This window comes from Hyperolius riggenbachi, chromosome 10 (assembly GCF_040937935.1).
Source record: "Hyperolius riggenbachi isolate aHypRig1 chromosome 10, aHypRig1.pri, whole genome shotgun sequence".
Lineage (NCBI taxonomy): Eukaryota > Metazoa > Chordata > Amphibia > Anura > Hyperoliidae > Hyperolius > Hyperolius riggenbachi.
The window spans coordinates 24,602,759-24,619,225 of NC_090655.1; the positions used below are offsets into that span (position 1 = coordinate 24,602,759).

Here is a 16,467-nt window from a genome sequence, read left to right on the forward strand (position 1 = left end):
TGTATGGAAGCGATTGGAAAATTGATCAGAAAAAACGATCATAAAAATCAGATCGGACCTGTTGGAAATGATCTATTCAACCAGTCTGACAGGAAATTGCATGGTGTGTACCAAGTATTACTCTTGCTCTACTGGAAAACAGAAGAGGGACTTCTTAGTAAGGATTAACATATAAAACACAATACCATCTAGTGTCAAATGTCACTTCAGGTACACAAGTTTTTGGCCAGAATGTCAGTTAATGCTGTATTCTCATCATTAGAGGGGTCTAGTATAAAATGTTACATCTAATAAGCGCCCCCCCCCCCCCCCCGGTAACGGGCAATGCCAACCAGCACAGGGCTAGGGCTCCGTGGCAACAGAAACACAACCTGCAGTGACAAGTTGTTCCGAGCTCAAGTTCATTTCTCAGAATTACGGCCTCGGCAGTTGTCATCTGCTGGTCACATGATCCCGAGAAGAAATTCCCATCTCCGGGGGACATTCGCTGTGCGCTTCACAGCCCACTGCCTGTAAAGAGTCACTGCTTGCCTTACACTATGTGACAAGAGGAATAAATACACTCATAGCCCAAAGAGGAATGTGACAGGACTATGAAACCAACTCACAACCGAACACAGTGAATTCAGTACAGGAGACTTGGGCGCACAGCGAGTAACTTTGGTGCCGTCAGAAGACAGAGCAGAGGTTACTTTTAAAACACAATTATTCGGCCTCCAGCAATCGCTGGAAGCAGAGTTATTTCATTCCCCACCATCCATGGCGGCCTGGAGGGGGAATAGTAATTAAGCCATACCGGCTGTATCCTGCACCCAAGTCTACCGGCGCCGATTCCTCTCGTACGCCTCACAGCCGAGCACTGATGGTAGAGATCACATGTGAACTGTCTGCCAGGATTTATAGAAAGACACGGATCCGGACCGCTATTCTATACCTGGGGTGCACATTTCACACTTGCACAGGTTAAGCCCCTCCTACATAGGAAGCTGAACAGCGTGCTCGTCAGGCAGTGCAGCCTCCCGCCTGCTGTGGACGAACGCTTTCCAGCTACAATTACATGCAGCCGAACAGCAGTGATCTGCAAACTTACCTCTCCAGCTGTTAAGGAACCACAAGTCCCACAATGCATTGTGGGAGTCTGACAGCTACAGTCAAACCTAAACTCGGGTCCTGCAGCATGAGAGATTTCTGAAGCGTTTCTGCCTCAATGTAAAGTATAGGAAAGTGGAAAACTGCTCTGAAAAACAAGTTTTCCAAGCGTTTTTGTTACAGTAGCTGTTCAGTAACAGCTTTACTGTAATATAAAATGTGCAGCACAAACGCTTCAAACAACACTAGGCATGTTTAGAAAACCTCTCTAAGCATGCCTAGAATCGCTCTGAAAATCTGCTTCAAAAACCTCTAGCGTTTGCAGATCTGCTAGCGGTTTTTGGAGTGCACCAGCCCATAAGATTGGATTGTGAGCTTCTCTGAGGACAGTGAATGACATGACTATGTACTCTGTACATCGCTGCAGAAGATGCCAGTGCTATATAAATACTGAATAATCATCTGGGTAGCAGGATTCTTCCTCAATGTACAAAAATATGTCTGCAAACCATTCAGGTGGATTTTCTCTAAGCACGCACATTTTTATCTATTCTGGATACTGCAGCAAGATGCACCCCGACGCTTCTGGCGAACGCAGACCCTCAGATTCACCTTACAAGCGCACATTTGCAGAAAAACAAACACTCAGCAGGAGTGCCAGGTGACATAACGAGCGGCTTCAGTGAACACACATGTGCGGCTCCTGGGAGCGTGCGATAAAGCGCCATCCCTCCGGGGCCCCTGCTGGGAAACACACACACACACACAGCAGGCAGAGCGGGCAAGCTTTCAGGGCTACTCTAAAAACTGTAAGCACGCAAATCCTGAGCAAACACATTCACAGACTACGGGTTTGTAAGAACGCAAGCCCGAGCAAAGCGGGGAGACGTAATGTACATTTATATACGGTGGAAGAAACAGGCAGCCGTGCCAACAATATAAATAATCCTGCAGAGGACTGCCTGCCTGATACTTGCATACCAGTCTGCTCCAGAAAATATGAGATTAAGTAGGAAGGGCTGAGGCTTCCCATGGTAAGGCTGCCAGTATTGTGCCCACACTACATCACATACCCATCTAACAAACATCTCTTCACAGCCCAAATGCCATGGGATCTGTATGGAGCGCCCTCTACAGGGGACACTGAGCAAATATGCATGGAAATCATTTCTCAGAGTGACCAATACTTTCTATGTGCGAGTATTGACCTGGTAACTGGTATAGTTTAAAAATTAATGTCAGCCCTCATGTCCCTCTCACTTTAAGTTCCCTCTAACCTGCACCCCAGAAATTCCATTTTACTAAGATTCAACCCTTTCCCCTTGTAAACAAGTATGTGGCCCCTGCTTTAGGCCTCGTTTCCACTTGTGCGGCGTGCATCTACGAGACGCACGCCGGCACTGAGCGGGATCGCAGGCGAATCCCATGCACGGCTATGGTAATCGCAGCCTCCGCCACTAATTCTGTGGGGTGTTCCGGCCAAATCACTACCGCAAGCAATTCGGTCGGCGGCGCCATTCTCCCCTATGGCAGTTTCCCCGTGCGATTCATGTGCAGGGAAACTGCTGAATCGCTGCGATGTCCGCGATAGTGGAAACTGGCCCTTAAGGGCCCATTCTCACCTGCAAATGCAAAATGCTAGGAATTCGCGCTAGGGTTTAGCGCTGGTGTTTTTACTGTTATTAACGTGGTAAAATCACTGTACACTCGTGATTTTTGAGTGATCGATATAAGCTTTTTTTAGCATTCTAATCACGATAAACCGCTGTAGCACATTTGGCGATCACCGCTAATCGACAACAATCGTGGCAGTGAGATCACTGCCATTTAGTTAACACCGCATTGGCGCTTTAAGAGCTAGTAATCGCCAGGGGGGGGGGGGGGGGGGGGGAGAGATCTTTTTTTTTCTAAGGCCTCTCTGATTACAACCCGCAGATGGCCGTGGGATCGGGATGCAACGCGTACGATCACAGGCTATCTGTATTTTGTTTGCGTTACATGGCTGATCCGATTCAGTTCGTGGATCGCACTGGTATGCAACGCATGTAAAGTGAACATCGACAGTGCAGTATGCAGTCTATGCACTTCTGATCGTGTGGTTCTGCCTCCCACACGCAACTGAACGAGGCCTTACAGTATATGAATATTCATTAAAAATGCATAAAACATGGGAAAAAACAAAACAAAACAAAAACAAACAAACAAAACTCAAGACTTCAAGACTGCACCCCCCCCCCCCCCCCCCAAAAAGGTTATTTTCCGTTAGCCGGGCGCATCCGCTAGGTGGCGATAAAACTCCAGTTACATCTTTCCCTACTATCCATGGCAGCCTGGAGGAGGGGATAGTCATTAACGCCACCTGGTGGTAGCGCCCGGCTAACTGAATAGTACCCAAAAAACAAAGCAAGAAATCCTGCAGGAAAAGCCCAGGCAGAAAACTGATGGTTTTCTGTATAGAAAAGCGTGACCCTAGCCTAAAGAAGGCCCAAGAATTCCCCATGAGGAGACGGACTAGTCCAAAACTGTTACATTTTTACAACCTACTGTAAGTGAAAGCAATGTAGGTAAAATTACATTTAGGCCTGGAACTCAATAGGAGCGCTTTGAAAAGCTCTTGCTAATGTAATGCTATGGGTGTGATCCTACTTCAGCGATGTGATGTTATATAAATCCCCCATTGCATTGCATTAGCAAGAGCTTTTCAAATCACTAGTGTTTAGAAAAGGCTGCTAGCGGGTTTGAGCCCTTATAGTGCATTGTATTCTGGAACACCTGTACATTTTATACAAGTGCATACAAATGGATTTTAAAATGTATTATTTTTCCCCAATGGTGCCCCTTTAACCGATAAATCTGACCTCCCCCCCCAACCAGGGCTGTGGAGTCGGAGTCAGTCATTTTGGGTACCTGGAGTTGGATGATTTTTGTACAGACTCCACAGACCTAACCATATTTACCAGCATGTTCAGCTATCATCCCCAATCCACCACTCATAACCTCTCCTTACTGCTGGTCACTGATACCCTCTACCAGTGTAATAACCAATCCGCTTCACTCTCCGCTTCCCCCACCCCAAACTCTGCCAAAGCCAAACACACTTATACAAACTCAACTATGACTTTAAAGAGTAACTGTCAGGCTGCAGAAGCTAATTTAAAGCTCTACTCTCCTGTGTTAAACAGTTTAGAAGGAAGCCAAAAAGGCATTAGTGAAGATAAAAATCTCTCTTACCTTTGATGTGTGCTTATCAGAAAAGCTGTTAGACCCAAGCAGGACGCAAGCCGCATACTATACTGCAAAGCATTCTGGGGCCCTCCCCTCGGCTGCTAATGAGACGTTACAGCAGCTTGTAATCAGTCCAGCGCACAGCACTGATAAATCTCAGGGCAGAGTACACTGCAGGAGTCAGCTATTGTTCCTAGCCACATGGCTAATTAATATTCACTGCACACTGTGTTATTCAGTACGAGCTTTTCTGTGATCAGGAAGCAGGCAGGACATGACGACACAATTGGCTTCATAGAAGACAGAAAAACATGGAACCTGCCATGAGCTGTCAGGAGCATCAATCTCTGCATATACTATATAAAAATTCTGTGAAGTACAAACGTGGACAGTGAAATGCATATGTAATGTAAGTACAGCCTATATTTAGCTACTGATATATGTGTTTATTTTCTCTGAGACCTTATACCTAACAGCTCCTCTTTAAAGGTTTCCCTTTTAAAAAGCAATGAAGCACACCTACCAGAATGGCCTGCAGCATGTTGCTATGACAATCATTTCCCTTAGAATGCAGAGCTAGCTACAACACAGCTGTACAGAGCGCACGTGTCTGCCGCATTCCTGTCATATCGCTCCAGGTACTCGCTACACACCACAATAAGCTGAGCTTTTCAGTTTAACGAACACAAGCCGTCCAGGACTGGGCGGAACTGCTGATACTAGGAGCCCAGCTAAGCTCTGCACAGGCCTTCCCCTTGTAAAACTATGGGCCCAGACTTCAGTCACAAATTAGCGATCATTCCAGGGGACAATATAAGAAGAGCGCAGGTGTGCCAATGTCAGTCCCTTCCTCATCAGACCTCAGCCAGCTGCTATCATACTTCAGACGACGCAATGTTCTCCTCAGAATTTTTTTTCCAGCTGAGTGGCATGAAAAAGTAGTCGGGTGGGGCGAGATGAGAGAATGCAGGGCCGACTCTTCTCTGCACAACTGTTTATAGCAGGTAAAAACACCAAGAGCCCCAATAGTGTAATATGTACTGATAAATGGTTACTAGATAGAGTAAATATTAATACTCACAAACCAGGGTTACCATTAGGCAACCACTGTAAAGGCAGGTGGGGAGATTTTCCTGACCCCACTCAGGAATAAGAAGTCGCTCTCTGTAGATGAGAAAAAGGGGATCAACCCTCCACCCAGGGTGGACCTAATATTATGCAGGAGAATAGAGGCGCCAAAGTGATAAAAGGAAGCTAAACGAGTTTGAAAAAAACAAATTCTTGGTAAATAGGAGGTAGTGGTGGACTTCCCTCCTCCAAGTAGACACACAACGACTGTAGTAAAGACAGTCAATATATTTTATTTATGAACTCCAAATATGCAACGCGTTTCGCAGGTTTGATCCCGCTTCATCAGGCAATAACGGAGCAATAGCATATGTGGCCAATAGAAGAGCCAGGCACCTCTGTTTATAGCTGGGAAGGAGGTGAGCTGATGACAGCAGGGTGCTCATCAAAAACCTAGCCGGGTGGCATGAAAAAGTAGCCGGGTGGGTAGAGATGAGAGAATGCAGGACCTGAGTTTCTCTGCACAACTCTGCTTATAGCAGGGAAGGAGGTGAGCAGATTACAGCTGGGTGCTCACCAAAACTAGCCGGGTGGAGCACCTGGCTAAAAGAGCCTGGGGAGAACAGTGTGCTTCTTGTGGGACCACTTCCTGCTTCTCCCTTTTCTCTCTTCATAGGACAGAACCCCACCCAAAAAGATCATGAAACAGGATCTTAGGCCACATACACACATCAGACTATAGTCTTTGGAAAAATGAAAGATCACAGACCAACTTTACCCCCTTCCATGTAGTATGAGAGCCATACTCTACACAGTCTATTCTATGGAGCTGAACTCCCCATCAGAAAAAAAAAATCTTTGCAAGATGCTGCACACACAGATGCTGTACAGACACAAAAGATCCGTTCCTGCCAAAGATCCGTTCCTGCCAAAGATCCGTTCCTGCCAAAGATCCGTTCCTGCCAAAGATCCGTTCCTGCCAAAGATCCGTTCCTGCCAAAGATCCGTTCCTGCCAAAGATCCGTTCCTGCCAAAGATCCGTTCCTGCCAAAGATCCGTTCCTGCCAAAGATCCGTTCCTGCCAAAGATCCGTTCCTGCCAAAGATCCGTTCCTGCCAAAGATCCGTTCCTGCCAAAGATCCGTTCCTGCCAAAGATCCGTTCCTGCCAAAGATCCGTTCCTGCCAAAGATCCGTTCCTGCCAAAGATCCGTTCCTGCCAAAGATCCGTTCCTGCCAAAGATCCGTTCCTGCCAAAGATCCGTTCCTGCCAAAGATCCGTTCCTGCCAAAGATCCGTTCCTGCCAAAGATCCGTTCCTGCCAAAGATCCGTTCCTGCCAAAGATCCGTTCCTGCCAAAGATCCGTTCCTGCCAAAGATCCGTTCCTGCCAAAGATCCGTTCCTGCCAAAGATCCGTTCCTGCCAAAGATCCGTTCCTGCCAAAGATCCGTTCCTGCCAAAGATCCGTTCCTGCCAAAGATCCGTTCCTGCCAAAGATCCGTTCCTGCCAAAGATCCGTTCCTGCCAAAGATCCGTTCCTGCCAAAGATCCGTTCCTGCCAAAGATCCGTTCCTGCCAAAGATCCGTTCCTGCCAAAGATCCGTTCCTGCCAAAGATCCGTTCCTGCCAAAGATCCGTTCCTGCCAAAGATCCGTTCCTGCCAAAGATCCGTTCCTGCCAAAGATCCGTTCCTGCCAAAGATCCGTTCCTGCCAAAGATCCGTTCCTGCCAAAGATCCGTTCCTGCCAAAGATCCGTTCCTGCCAAAGATCCGTTCCTGCCAAAGATCCGTTCCTGCCAAAGATCCGTTCCTGCCAAAGATCCGTTCCTGCCAAAGATCCGTTCCTGCCAAAGATCCGTTCCTGCCAAAGATCCGTTCCTGCCAAAGATCCGTTCCTGCCAAAGATCCGTTCCTGCCAAAGATCCGTTCCTGCCAAAGATCCGTTCCTGCCAAAGATCCGTTCCTGCCAAAGATCCGTTCCTGCCAAAGATCCGTTCCTGCCAAAGATCCGTTCCTGCCAAAGATCCGTTCCTGCCAAAGATCCGTTCCTGCCAAAGATCCGTTCCTGCCAAAGATCCGTTCCTGCCAAAGATCCGTTCCTGCCAAAGATCCGTTCCTGCCAAAGATCCGTTCCTGCCAAAGATCCGTTCCTGCCAAAGATCCGTTCCTGCCAAAGATCCGTTCCTGCCAAAGATCCGTTCCTGCCAAAGATCCGTTCCTGCCAAAGATCCGTTCCTGCCAAAGATCCGTTCCTGCCAAAGATCCGTTCCTGCCAAAGATCCGTTCCTGCCAAAGATCCGTTCCTGCCAAAGATCCGTTCCTGCCAAAGATCCGTTCCTGCCAAAGATCCGTTCCTGCCAAAGATCCGTTCCTGCCAAAGATCCGTTCCTGCCAAAGATCCGTTCCTGCCAAAGATCCGTTCCTGCCAAAGATCCGTTCCTGCCAAAGATCCGTTCCTGCCAAAGATCCGTTCCTGCCAAAGATCCGTTCCTGCCAAAGATCCGTTCCTGCCAAAGATCCGTTCCTGCCAAAGATCCGTTCCTGCCAAAGATCCGTTCCTGCCAAAGATCCGTTCCTGCCAAAGATCCGTTCCTGCCAAAGATCCGTTCCTGCCAAAGATCCGTTCCTGCCAAAGATCCGTTCCTGCCAAAGATCCGTTCCTGCCAAAGATCCGTTCCTGCCAAAGATCCGTTCCTGCCAAAGATCCGTTCCTGCCAAAGATCCGTTCCTGCCAAAGATCCGTTCCTGCCAAAGATCCGTTCCTGCCAAAGATCCGTTCCTGCCAAAGATCCGTTCCTGCCAAAGATCCGTTCCTGCCAAAGATCCGTTCCTGCCAAAGATCCGTTCCTGCCAAAGATCCGTTCCTGCCAAAGATCCGTTCCTGCCAAAGATCCGTTCCTGCCAAAGATCCGTTCCTGCCAAAGATCCGTTCCTGCCAAAGATCCGTTCCTGCCAAAGATCCGTTCCTGCCAAAGATCCGTTCCTGCCAAAGATCCGTTCCTGCCAAAGATCCGTTCCTGCCAAAGATCCGTTCCTGCCAAAGATCCGTTCCTGCCAAAGATCCGTTCCTGCCAAAGATCCGTTCCTGCCAAAGATCCGTTCCTGCCAAAGATCCGTTCCTGCCAAAGATCCGTTCCTGCCAAAGATCCGTTCCTGCCAAAGATCCGTTCCTGCCAAAGATCCGTTCCTGCCAAAGATCCGTTCCTGCCAAAGATCCGTTCCTGCCAAAGATCCGTTCCTGCCAAAGATCCGTTCCTGCCAAAGATCCGTTCCTGCCAAAGATCCGTTCCTGCCAAAGATCCGTTCCTGCCAAAGATCCGTTCCTGCCAAAGATCCGTTCCTGCCAAAGATCCGTTCCTGCCAAAGATCCGTTCCTGCCAAAGATCCGTTCCTGCCAAAGATCCGTTCCTGCCAAAGATCCGTTCCTGCCAAAGATCCGTTCCTGCCAAAGATCCGTTCCTGCCAAAGATCCGTTCCTGCCAAAGATCCGTTCCTGCCAAAGATCCGTTCCTGCCAAAGATCCGTTCCTGCCAAAGATCCGTTCCTGCCAAAGATCCGTTCCTGCCAAAGATCCGTTCCTGCCAAAGATCCGTTCCTGCCAAAGATCCGTTCCTGCCAAAGATCCGTTCCTGCCAAAGATCCGTTCCTGCCAAAGATCCGTTCCTGCCAAAGATCCGTTCCTGCCAAAGATCCGTTCCTGCCAAAGATCCGTTCCTGCCAAAGATCCGTTCCTGCCAATTGTATTCATAGTCTGAGATCTGCAGATCATCATACACACCTTGTTTAACTGACATTCATCTGCAGATCAGACAATTATCTGCAGATCTGAAGATCCATCCTGGTTGATCTGATCTGCAGATGAATGTCAGTTAAACAAGGTGTGTATGAGGATCTGCAGATCTCAGACTATGAATGCATTTTGCAGGACCAGATCTTTTGCAGATACTGATCTGTTGCATGTGTGCAGCATCTTTGTGTGCAGCATCTTGCAAAGATTTCTATCTGATGGGGAGTGCAGCTCCATAGAATAGACTGTGTAGAGTATGGCTCTCATACTACATGGAAGGGGGTAAAATTGGTCTGTGATCTTTCATTTTCAAAAGACTATGGTCTGATGTGTGTATGTGGCCTTAGGTTGGCTAAATGCAGCAGGTGAAGAACTTTGGGCTGTTATCTTCATCTGACAGAACTTGTCCAATTGTTGAACAATCGTGCCGTGAGTCAAAGGTGAAAGACTTGTCCGGTCAGGCTAGTAAATAGTCAATTTTGAGTGGACAATTTTACCACTTCTATGTATCGCGAGAGCTACACATCTGCTCAAAATCTGTTGGCCTTCATAAGACATGGAGGTGGTAACATTGGTCAGTGTTTGGCCAATCAAAATTGGATGTGTATATGCACCTTTAGTCTGCCTACATGTGTGAGAATTTCCATCAGTATATAAAGAATGACACAGAGCCCAATATAGTATGTTCTGGTAAGGATGAATTGATGATAGAGCGATGTATCTGCTGCGTTGTGTTTTGCACAAGCTCAGTATTTTTTTTTTAAATGTAACACCTGCGCAGTTTTCGTTCCACCAGTATGCGACGAAAATGGCGCACCAAGAGACAACGCAGTGCAAAATAACATCCAACTTCATAACTTACACGCGCTGCGTTAGGGGCACGTCGTGCGACTTTAACGTCGCATCAAACGCAACGTCCCAATGTGAAAGAGACCTAAGAGCTTGTAGCTCGAAACATGTCAGCAACTTGATGCATGTTCCTGTGTTCTATTGTATGGATAGGTCCTAGAATAAAGATTTGAAAGCCTGGACAAGTGCGGCCCTTACCCTTCTACATTTTCCTGTGCTTTGCTGGCCTGGTCGTGCACGGTTGGAGGTTTTGTGGGTGGTAGCGGTGTCCACGCTTTCGTTTCTACCTCATTACCAGAAGCAAGGCCGAGTGAGGACACTACTTCCTCACATGCCAGAGAAGTGGTTGCTTGTATAGCGATCGAATTTGTGACTAGATTTTCTTCTCCAGACATATTCTCTGGTACCCTTTCGATAATACACCAGATTGGGCTCCCGGTCTGCCTGTGCCTTTGTTTCCTATAAGAGCCTGACAACCTAAAAACCATCCTTTGGTTTACAACAATAACTATCCTAGCCTTTTCTGATCCCATACCTGGTACTGTAAATACCGGTGTCCCATTTAATTTCTCTCTCTTCCTTTATTTACTGCGTGTGAGATCTCTGCTGCTCCCATAGAGGAAGCTTACTGTGCTCACTGCGTTGTGGGATTATTTGCCAAATAGAGGAGATAGGAGGAAGTCTGGGACAATACTGTGCAGACACGCATGCAGTCAGAGGGTTAACAAAACCCACAAGTCAAAACATGGCTTCACTTGCCCTTCTAAGCAATGGAACATGTAGGTAGCAGCATTCGGGCCTAAAGAGCCCCTACAAACTACACCTAAGGGCCGGGGCAAACGAGAAGTCCCAACTGCTAGCGCTTTGAGCTGCTTTTTCTAGCGATTAAGCAAATTAATCTACTATGTGTTGGAGCCCTAAAACGCTGCATGTCCTGCGCTTGCGATTTCCAAAATCACAATTGCTCTAGTGGGCTCCCCTTCATACACGTTCATTAGCAAGAGTTTTTAAAAGCACCCGGCAGTTCTCCGAACTCCAAAATCGCTAAGAAGAAAAACAAAAAAAAAACAAAAAAAAAAAAGGAGCGAGCGCTCTAATGTGTCTGCAGCCTAAGACTGCGTTTGCATGGGGGTGGCAACAAATATATCTATATGTTTGTTTTTTGTTTTTTTGGGGGTAAGGGGGGCCGGGACAAAAAAAAAAAACACTATAAAAAACAAACTACATGCTCTCTGAATTTTCTCAGTGAAATGAATCACCATTGTTTGCTCGTGACCTCTTCATTACAGCGCACACAGTTTTAAACTTAAAGCAGATCTCCACAGTTAATGCCAAAGTGAAAAAGGGACAGAATGATAGCCTATGGGTATCTCCCCCCCCCCTTTTTTTTCCCTGCTACTCTGTTATAATTTCTGCTGTCTGTGCTGATAGTGTAGGTTTTATTACTGCAACGGAGGTACACTCTAACTACTTTCCACAGAAAGAAAGTTTACACACATACATACTACACAGATGGCTGATTGGGCAGCACTGTGGCGTAGTGGTTAGCACTCGCGCCTTGCAGCACTGGGTCCCTGGTTCAAATACCAAGCCAGGGCACTATCTGCATGGAGTTTGTATATTCTCCCTGTGTCTGAGTGGGTTTCCTCCAGGCACTCTGGCTTCCTCACAAGTACAAAAACATACAGATAAGTTAAATTGGCTTCCCCATAAATTGGCCCTAGAGCAGTGTTTCTCAACATTTTATTGGTATGTACCCCTTTTAAAACCATGTACTCACCAAGTACCCCCTAACATAGTAAACATTATCACAAGTACCCCTTGACAAATATATATTTAATTGTAGTACATGATAATTGGTTCTAAACAATTTCCAAGCATTTACCATTGCTTTTAATTAGCCAAAACACTAATTTGGTGTTGTTTAAATAAGATTTTATCATTTTCTAAGACTCTTAATTTGTTATTCTTGGTTAAGTATATCAAGCTTGAGTACCCTCTGGCACCTTTAAAAGTACCCCCTTGGGTACGCGTACCACACGTTGAGAACCTAGGCTCTAGACTATGAGACATACACTACACAATGCATACATAGGATTATGGTAGGAATTAGATTGCGAGTCCCTGAGGGACAGTTAAGAGACAAGACTATGTACTCTGTACAGCGCTGCGGAAGATGCTGGCACTATATTAATGAACTGGTTTTTGTCCACGTTTATTAGCATAGATGTTTACAGTTATCAGCGCCAAGGACGATGTTGGTTTTATACCTCAATAGTTGGCTGCAACACAAATATAGTACCACAAAAATAACACAATGACATCGCTATTCAAGAAAACAAAAACGCAGAGAGCATTATACGAAGACTCGCCGCTATTTTTGTTTTAACTAGGATACTCCTATGATTATTTTAAGAGCAAGAGGAACCTGTATGGGTTCCGGCATGTAACCAAGTATATCCCAATTCCTGGAATTAGTAAGCCGAGATGTAATTCACAAGCATGCGAAACATTCCAGAGCCGGCTATAGAAGTGCGAGGGGAGGGGACACGTCCCACGGAATCCAGCTACTACTCTATAGGCCATGCTAACCCGCCACCACGGCGAGGAGGCCTCCAAATCCAGCCACGCTTTAACCCTCCGCGGGCTGCCCACGTCCAGCTGCCAGAAATAGACAGGTAAACAGACACAGACAACACAACTGTTACATAAAGTCAGAGCCTGCTCATCAACACAGAGCCTCCGAGATTAACACACCCAAATCCAACCCTGGAGTCTCAGCTATTAACTCACATTCTGAACGGATGACCTTATACTTCAAACAGGCCCTCAGCAAGATAAAAGACAAGGAACGGCGCAGCCACATGAACCCAGCAACACTGACAGAGCTGCACAAACAAGGCCCAACTAGACTAAAGAGAGAGGACTATGGAGGCAGACATATGCATTTCCTTTCAAATAATGCATACTGCCCGGCAGTCCTGCTGATCCTTTAATGCTTTTACCCATAGACCCTGAACAAGCACGCAGCAAATCAGGTGCTCTGACTGAAGTCTTGGATTAGCTGCATGCTTGTTTCATGTGTGATTCAGACACTACTGCAGACAAAGCAATCAGTAGGACAGCCAGGCAACTGGTATTGCTTAAAGGGAACCTAAACTGAAAGGGATATTGGATGTTTCCTTTTAAACAATACCAGTTGCTTGGCACTCCTGCTCAACTCTTTGGCTGCAATAGGGGCTGAACAACAACTGAAACAAGCATGCAGCTAATCTGATCTGTATGCTTGTTCAGGGGCTGTGGCTAAAAGTATTAGATACACGATCAGGAGGAGAGAGTCAGGCAACTTGTATTATTTTAAAAGGAAAAGTCCATATCCTTCTCAGTTTAGGTTCCCTTTAAAAAAGCATAACTGAACTCAGAACTTCCACTCTGCTCTAAAAGATGAGCAACAGCATAATAAACTTTAAAGAAAAACATTTTTGTTACAGCAGATCCAAATCTTGCTATAAATCTGCAGTGTGTCTACTTCCTGCTTTCATGGAAGCAGACAAAAGGATAACATCCTGTGTTTCCAAATTAGCTGCTCTGCCGAGGCAGCCAGCTGACATCTCAGAGATCAAATTACAACTTGCACTTAGCCACAGGTGAGGGGGAATTAGACGCTCTAAATACACACAGGGTGCATTTCTCTGTTTTCTTTGTATCCTGTACAAGAGTTCAGGTCCACTTTAAAAGGAAATATGGCAGCCTCCATATCCCTCATTTCAGGCTCCTTTTAACCTCCCTGGCAGTATAGACTAGCAAGGCAACTGGCATTTTTTACAAGAAATAAATATGACAGCCTCCATATTCTTCTAACTTCAGTTGTTTTTTTTAAAGGAATACTGTAAGGGGGGGTGTCAGGGGAAAATGAGTTAAACTTACCCGGGGCTTGTAATGGTCCCCCGCAGGAGCGTACTGCGCAGGCACAGACCATACTGGAAATTGCACAAAAGGTGGATCAGCGCATCACCAAGCCGCCTCCGAATGGCCTACAATCAGGTAGCGCACCCAGGCTATGCATATGCATAGGTTGGGATTTAGTTAGTGTTAGGTCCCCTCCCAAAGGGGGGGAAACTTCTCCGCAGTGGGAGGGACGAGTACTTAACAAGTTGCATGCAAGCCGTTACAGGAAACCAACATCCTCCAGTGGTAGACAGGTTATGTGTATGCTGGGGGTGTATCTTATCCCACAAGTGGGGCTTGCACTCTTACGGGTAGGCACTTATCTGTTTTTAAAGTAGCACTGTTCATTTCTTTGCTACAGACCATACTGGGCCTGCCCAGTATGCTCCTGGTGACATAAGCGGGAGCAAGGACACGGCAACGCAGGCACAGTGGTTTTCCTCAGACTTTAAAGTCTGAAATTCCAGAAGTGAACCGGAGGCCCCCTACAGTATTCCTTTCAAAGAGACCCAGAGACGATCTAACTACCAGTTTTATACATACCTGGGGCTTCCTCCAGCTCCATCAGCATGGATCGCTCCCAAGCCGCCGTCCTTCGCTGCCGGGTCCCGTCTTTTCGGCCAGTTGTCGCAAGCGCAGTGCGCTCCCTCCGTACTGCGCAGGCGCATGCGTATAGAGCCCTGTGCATGCGGAAGACTGGTCGCGTCCGGCGGAAGTGACAGGACCCGGTAGCGGCGATAGCGGCAGCGGAGGACAGCGGTGTGGGAGCGAGCCAGGCTTATGGGGCTGGAGGAAGCCCCAGGTATGTATGAAATCTTTTCCTATTTTTTGAATAAGCTTCGTCTCTGGTTCCCTTTAAGAAACCTCAGCCATTTGGCCCCTGGGATCCGTCAGGCCTGGTATAGTTTGTGTGATTCATCTATATTTGGAAGGAGATCGCTAGACACAGACAGAAGTTAGCGAGCCGGTATTGCCTCTCCTCCACGGATCTGACATAATTCGGTATACTTTAATCTAAGCAAACATCTGCTGTGTGGATGGCGGGCCAGCACATACTGAACATACTGCACAGCCTCCCTCAAGCCATTCTGTCTCACAAACACAGCAAATTAAAATCACTGACAGATCGGAACATTTGGCAAGAATCTCCAGCAGGCAATACATACAGGTCAGCAGCAGACGACCTCGGAGAGCAGCAGCGTCCCAGTGACACCAGCGACGGAATAATCACACCGTATAGCGATCCGGTATGAACAAACTAACAACGTGTTATTTGTTGCCCTATAAAGACGTACCGCTGCATAAACAGGCCTATGAAAAGTGACATCATGGCATAATACTGTATACAGTACAGCAGTGAGTCATCCGCCATACTCCATATGAAAATCCCAAGCTCGGAAACGCTACCATCCTCCCTATAAAAACTACACACTCATTATTGAAGGCAGGCATGATTCATGGGCAGCAGCAAGTGACTGGAGCAAACACAATCCTGCCAATATAATGAGCGGAAGGTTCAGGGGTGACGGCCCGTATCAGATGTCACATGGGCTGTAGTCACACTGCACAGCTCATTCTCTGCACACCATGGTCAGACAGGGTGGAAGCCACACAGAATGTCAACAATGACCCATCCCCCCACCCTGGATGTCCGTCAACACAGGCGGCAAATACAGCATGAGCTTGTAGGGGGGCACAGGAGCAATATCTCACCCGAGAGGTCTGCCTGGTGACAGCAGATACAAGGGGGCACAGGAGCAACGTCCCAGAAACGAGAGGCGGAAGGTCCATACACATAGATTGTACACTGCAGGGAGGGGACCACAACACAGAGCTCAGGGCAGCACTGTGGCGTAACGTATAACACGCTCGCCTTGCAGCGCTGGATTCCCGGTTTAAATCCCAGCCATTACGTCCTCCCTCAGTCTGCTGCGTACGAGAGAATTTGGCGTAGGAGACTTGGGCGCATGATACAGCCGGTATTTTGCTGATCCTGCTGCTGCACAAGTCCCGGCCGTATTACATACTATTCCCCCGCCAGGCTGCCATGGATGGTAGGGAATGAAATCATTTGGCTTCCAGCAATTGCTGGAAGCCGAATTATTGCGTTTTAAAAGTAACTTCAACTCTGTCTTCTGACAACACCGAAGCTACTGCCTGTGAGCCCAAGTCTCCTGCGCTGGATTCACTGTGTTCGCTGTCTGCTTGGGTTTTCTTCGGGCACTGTAGTGTCCTCCCACATCCCAAAAACAGATTTTGTTAATTGGCTTCCCCCTAAATTGGCCTTAGACTACAATACATACACTACATGATGCATACATAGACATTGGACTATGGTAGGGATTAGATTGTGAGCTCCTCTGAGGGACAGTTAGCAACAAGACAATATACTCTTTACAGCGCTGCAGAAGATGTTGGCGCTATATAAATACTAAATAATACTATGCCGGAGGACTGTAAGAGCTGTCACCATCGTGGTTTGAGAAGTGGTTGTCACATGAC

General features: G+C 47.2%; 1 protein-coding gene across 3 annotated transcripts in view; it reads right to left on the reverse strand.

Moving 5' to 3' along the window:
- The window catches only part of ZRANB1 (zinc finger RANBP2-type containing 1), a 142,033-nt gene that overhangs the window by 114,731 nt on the left and 10,835 nt on the right, over window positions 1-16,467 (reverse strand). Inside the window, exon 1 of one of the 3 annotated variants that reach the window (XM_068259403.1) lies at window positions 15,132-15,187. The exons of the other annotated variants lie outside the window; for them this stretch is intronic. The gene's annotated coding sequence lies outside the window, so the exon portion shown is untranslated. Of the gene's footprint in view, window positions 1-15,131; window positions 15,188-16,467 lie in introns of those variants that run through there. 3 annotated transcript variants of the gene reach the window in all.